Genomic DNA, 6,617 nt, shown 5'->3' on the forward strand with positions numbered 1-6,617 from the left:
CAATCAGCGCTAATCGTCGCCTCTCCCCCGCCCCTATCAGTGAAAGAAGACTGAGGGGGTGGGGAGAGGCGGCAATTTGCACGGATTGACGGGAGTAGAGGCAGAGCTACTGCTCAAAGCTCTGCCTCTACTAGGAAGCGCTGCCCAAATCTCCCCCCAGGGATTTGGGGGGTTTAATAGCGATTTCAGCTGCGGGGATGCAGCGTTTAAGGTAGGACATTAGTGCTAATGAAGTTAGGGACTCCGAGCAGTGCAGAAACTATGGAAAGATGCATATCATTTTAAAGCTCTCTTTCTCCTCTTTCCAATGATATATAAATCGCCGCCCTATGCCTTTTAGTTTTCGCGATTGAAATTGCAGCGGCCGCGATTTCGATCGCGAAAATAGAGAAAACTAAAAGGCGTAGGGCGACGATTTAGGGGTCGTCAGAAAGAGGAGAAAGAGAGCTTTAAAATGATATCCATCTTTCCATAGTTACATTGTATTACACAGGGCGACTTTTTCTGCTGAATGGAGCTGCTGACTTTGAGAAAAAGTTGCCCTGTGTAATACAATGTAACTATGGCAAGATGGATATCATTTTAAAGCTCTCTTTCTCCTCTTTCTGTCGACACCTAAATCGTCGTCCTGCATCTTTTAGTTTTCTCTATTTTCGCAATCGAAATCGCGGCCGCGGCAATTTCAATCGCGAAAATAGCGAAAACTAAAAGGTGTAAGGCGACTGTTTATATATCATTGGAAAGAGGAGAAAGAGAGCTTTAAAATGATATGCATCTTTCCATAGTTTCTGCACTGCTCAGAGTCCCTTTAAAGTGGATCCGAGATGAACTTTTACTCCTTGCATAATTGTGTTCCTTACATATAGTTTATAGGGCATTCCTCAAGCCAAATACTTGTTTTGTTTTGTTTTAATACCCTAATTTCCTATAAACTAAACAAGCCACACCCACAGCTTCTCCAGAGTGCCTTGGCGCTTGCAAGGGATTGTGGGATTTCAGTCTGGGCAGGTGAAAAAGGTGTTACTAGCTATAGATTTCAGAGGCAGAGTTTTCACAATCTGAGAGCTGCAGTGCAGATACAGATCAGTTGCCTGTGTAATGGAGGAGATAAGAGTGGAGTTTTCACAGAATATGCAGATTAGCATGCCTAGATACAGATAAGCTTGCCTGTGTGTGTAATTGTGTAATAGTGACAAGCAGAAAACATGTCTGCTCCCATTGTATCACAGGAAAAAATATTAATATACTGTTGAAGCGGTTTGAAGATAGATTTGCTGTGTAAACTATCTAAACTTTAGATAAGATATATAGACAAGTCACTTGTTATATTTAGTTTTTCATCTCGGATCCGCTTTAAGTAAAAACGTGTTTTTTTTTTGAGACTTCGGAGTCTCTTTAATCCATCTCTGCCCCTGAGATAATCTTCTGCAATGCTCACACAATCCAGACTTTACTGTTTATTTTTAATTTAAAAAAAAATATGTATATATAAGTCAAGTTTGGTAGTGCTTGTAGAGCTGACAACACGGCTAAATTCTTTAGAATTGAAAGGTATGAACACTTTGTATTCCTCTCACTGACCTGGCAGTGGCCCGGCAATAAATAATTACTCTTAAAATCCCCAAGAATGAAATGTGTGAAGATAAGCATGACACCTTTCTTGTACCTGCCTCTGTGTCCCTCTGCTACAAGGGAGAGAGGTGCAGAGCGCTATCTGCAAATTGCCCGCCCACGCTACACTCTTTGTAGAAAATAATTATACAGCTGTTGTGTGAGAATAGGTACAAGCTAACAATGAGTTTAGAGACTCTGAGTTTAGCTGCAGAGTTTAAAATGTAAATTTAATTCACAAGAACTGTCACTGTTTTGACATTGCAGAGATGTTTGGGTACACGGGAAGGACAGCGAGGTGGCGGTTTGATTTTATGCTAAAAAATATGACTGAATCTATCCCAGCAGAGTAAAGCTTTATACAAGTGCTAGATTGGTGTGCCTGGAGAAAATCTGATGCAGGTACAGGTTCAGAGTACGTATTGTGGTGCCGCCACATCACTTGGGCACCGGGTGGTGTGGCTAAAGGTCCGCCGGACTGGAGGCAACGACGGGTCCGTCGTCACCTCCCGCTGGGTGGGCGTTCCAGCGACAGTCCGGCGTGTGTACAGTCTGTCGGCGGACTGATACGGCTGTTTCTGAGTGATCCGCCAGGCGGAATGCTCAGAAACAGCCGTATCGGTCTGCAGACAGACAGACTGGAACGCCCACCCAGCGGGAGGTGACGACGGACCTGTCGTTGCCTCCAGTCCAGCGTGTGTACGCTCCTTAAACAGTAAAATATCGGTAATTGAAATTACCAATATTTTACTATGCAGTGCCTGGCACCTTTACTAACCTTAAGCATAAGCTGTAAGTGCCTAATCCCAAACCCCCCTGTAGGTGCCTAACCCTAAAACCCTCATTTATTACCTAAACTTAACCCCAAGTGCCTAAATGACAATTGTAACCGGTTGACCCAGATTTACATCACCTGAGCCTATAAGCACTAATGTCCTTCCCTAGACTTCGCCCTCCACGAACCCACAACCCCTACTGAACCGCACTGCAAGTGTGCTGGCTGGCCCAGCTGTTACCTTTCCCCTACTTGCCATAGGTAGCCACAGCTGCCCCTTAGTATTAGGTAGCCAAAAGTACCCACAATATTAAGTAGCCAAAGGTGCCCCCAAGTATCAGGTAGCTAGAGATGCCACCAGCTAAAGGAAGGTCTTGTCAGTGGAATGCCGAGATCCGCGTGAGTGACCTCTCATTTACACCCTCATCAGGACTCCACGTAGAATCAGACGCATATTTATTTCACCAAGTACAACGGTAGTAGTGCTGGGAATTATTTTTGCCACGTTCAGGGTTGGTGGTGTTACAGTGCATTGTGAAAAAGATTTCAGTTAAAACGCGTTAAGTGTGAACTGTGCCATAGGAAAACATGGGCATTACTTTGAAATTCAGTTGTCCTTTCAGTTATAACTGAGAGCAACTGATTAAGTGTAAATGGGGCCTAAGCATACGATTGTACATAAAACAAGCATACATAGACAGCATACAGGTACATGAAGATAGTAAAGAGTGGGATTAGGGGAGTAGTCTGAGTGCTGATTTGAGCAGTTCCATTTCCATCACTCAATGCTACACAGCGAAACACTCAAAGGAAAACAGGTGCTCCGCAGACCATCCATGAAACAGAGAGAATGCAGAGGAGCATGGTGGAGGGGGACAGCAGAGTTCACCTTAGGCCAGGTTCCAGTTCATCGGTGGTGTGGAAGTGCCAAGCGCAGCTGTGGTAGGTCTGCAAGGGCTAGACCAAGGGGTCAGCGTGGTGGAATTGGAGCCGATAACTAAGGATGCCAGCGTGGGTCCCGTGCTACTGACCGGCACGATGGAGAGTGGGCCACACACGCATAGTAGGGGTCGCTAGCAGTGGGGCCAGGGGGAACCCTGGCAGGGCAACAGTGGTGGGTCTGGCCATCAGACTCAGCAAGGAGGGAGGGAAGCACTCAGGGATGGAAGTAAGCAACCTTTCCATCATTAGGCAAGAGCCTACAGTGCCTTATGGAAAATCCAGCCCTGATTTGTACAAAACTTTGTACCCAATAGGGCTCCAAGCACCATTGCAGATCGTACAGACATGTAATTAGTAAGCAATAATTTAGAAGTTGAGCAGGAAACAGTGATGCCTGGATAATATTGAAATACGATAACGAAGGCGCCAAGTAGAACAAATTTGGCCAAAACTGCCAAAAAGGGGGAAGTGGGTGGACTCACCTCCCTTCTTAAAAAAAGGCCGGACAATGGACAGGTTACTTACAGTCCAAAGTAACATTTATTAGTAACTCCAGAGAGTTGAATTTTGTTCTACTTGGCGCCTCTGTTATCATATTTCAATATCATCTAGTCCACCCTTGGTGGAGGGGTGTATCCCCATTTTCTCCTATCTACAGAGAGCGACTTTTTAATTCTGAGCGGGGTCAGGTTACAATTCTCCCCGCCGACCTGTCCAGTGGTTGCCTCTGTGGCGACCCACCCTTGTGAGTATAATCATCACATTTATTCACAACAGATCTCTCCATATTAACATACTGCACCATATTGGGCTCTCGGTTTCTCCTCCATTTTTCAAGTGACGCCTGGGGGGGACGGAGTTTGAGTGGGGTGGGCTGAGCCACCAGGCTACGCACCAGTTACACCGGGTGGCATTTCTCATATCCTGAATGAGAGCTGTATGATTTTACACCTTGCAGGTGATTGAAAATGAGACTGAAATGCAGATGCAATTTAATGCTTTTTGTGTGCATTTTTATTTGTTTTCGTGTAATTTTTAACTGCATATACATTTTTTTTTATACTTTACTTTTCAAAGGAATAAGACAAGACAAGACAAGACAAGACAAGACAAATAACATTTATATCGCGCTTTTCTCCTGGCGGACTCAAAGCGCCAGAGCTGCAGCCACTAGGGCGCGCTCTATAGGCAGTAGCAGTGTTAGGGAAACTTGCCTAAGGTCTCCTACTGAATAGGTGCTGGCTTACTGAACAGGCAGAGCCGAGATTCGAACCCTGGTCTCCTGTGTCAGAGGCAGAGCCCTTAACCATTACACCATCCAGCCACTTTTAGTGGATAGAATAGGATAAAAACACATCCATTTAAATGCATAAAATCCAGACTGGTATGTGTTCCTGAGAGCAAACAATAGTCTCACATTGGAAAGTGATATGCACATAAATGCATAGCTCTTACTCTTTTGTGTCTTGTTGTAATTTACTATACATTTTGTTCATCACGTTACAATTGTCACTGTAATTATCATTACTATGTCTACCAATTCTGTGTTATGTACCAGTGTCTATATTTTGTGTATATCACGGTCTGTATAACTTTGTACACCATGTTTTGTTTTTATGCAGTACAGCAACCCGGAATATGCTGGCGGAATAAGCTTACCATGGCTAATGCCCTCAGCTGTAGTGCTGCTCCCATCAGCAAGATAGATGGTCTCTTTATTACTTAGATCAAGTTCTGCAAAGAAATGTATGTCACTCGTCATGGGCAGGGCAGGATTTCTGGCTAGGCCCCATAGGCTGTGGCCTAGGGCGCCAGATTTTGTGGCCAAATAAGGTAAGGGGCAGCTGAGGGGCAGTAGTTTATCAGTGGCCACCCTGCATTAGAGCGTATGCACTTGCAAATGTTGCAGTGGCCGTGGGTGGCTACGGACTCCCCTTCTCTCCCCCTTCCTCCCTCCCCACTGCTAGAGCCGCTGCCTGTGTCACTCACCTCCCAGCTCGTATCCAGCGCCAAAGCTTCCTCTTCTGTCTTTCACTCTGGCTCCGTCAGCCGCTGCTGTGCATCTGTCCTCTCTGTGGCTCACTAGTTATGCGCCGGCTGGTCACATGTGAGAAACAACGGCTGGAAAAGACAGATGCACAGTAGCGGCGATGGATACAAGTGTGGAGGAGAGTGACAGAGGCGGTGGCTCTAGCAAAGGGGAGGAAGGGCGTAAGCTTCTGGCCACATGGGAGGGGGGGGGGGGGGGTTTGGCTACATGGGAGGTGGGAAGGGAGGGGGGGGAGAAGCATCTTGCTACCTGGGAAGAGGGGGGAGAAGCATCTGGTTACCTACAGGGATGGAGGGAGGATAAACCGTTGGCTACCTACAGGGAGGAATCCTCTTTGGCCTCCTGGATCCAGCGCTGACAGCCCCCGAACAGCCTGTGGCAAAATGTATTTTTCCGCACTCCTGCGCAGATGCAATATAAGCTGCCCTTCAAGCTCCGGCGGAAATAGCCAAGCCCAATCAGGTCCACTGCTCCTACGCAGTAGAGTGAACCCAATCGGGCTTGGCTATTTCTGCCAGAGCCCCGGTGGAAGTTTGTACTGCACCTGCGCAGGAGCACGGATAAGTAAATATTACCACCCGCTGCAGACCCTACTGTGCCTGCGCCACCCGCCAACAAGCTGATTTGCGTGGGCTGACATCGATGGATCCCTGAGGATGAAGAGGGTGGGGAAAGCCTCATTAGGATTCAGAGACTTCCCCCTCTCAAGGTAAGTATCCCTTAGGGGCTGTAATGATCCGCTCAGCTGGCTGCACAGGCAGACAGCTGTTTGACCATTCCTCTAGTCTGTGGGCTGCAGGTCTCTGGAAGAGAGACCTGTCTTTCCTTTGCAAGTTTCTGATCTGCTCTGCTGCTGAGGAATTTGCATACATTGATTATGCAAATCACCTAGCTGCCTCCTTTGTAGGCTGGCAGTATAAAAGCCATGTTTTCCCAGAGTCCTTGGGCTGGTCATCCTTCATGGTTTGTTGAAACACTCCTTGAGTGTCAGCCGTGCTATTGCTTGTTAAAGTTATCTTAGAGTAATTCTTGGGACTGCACTAGGCAGCTTCCCTAGTGCAGTTAGGTTGCTATCTGTTTTGTCTGTATTGCCTCTCTGTTGCGATAGTCCTGTCGCCAACGGTGGTTATCAGGAAATCGTTCTGTCTGTCTGGGATGCTAACCAGAGCAGCGGTTGCTACTGGTAGCCCCTTCTGTTCATCTGTCTGTCTTGTTTGGATCGCACTAGCCTCTAGCGGT

This window comes from Hyperolius riggenbachi, chromosome 7, assembly GCF_040937935.1.
Source record: "Hyperolius riggenbachi isolate aHypRig1 chromosome 7, aHypRig1.pri, whole genome shotgun sequence".
NCBI classification, from domain to species: Eukaryota; Metazoa; Chordata; class Amphibia; order Anura; family Hyperoliidae; genus Hyperolius; species Hyperolius riggenbachi.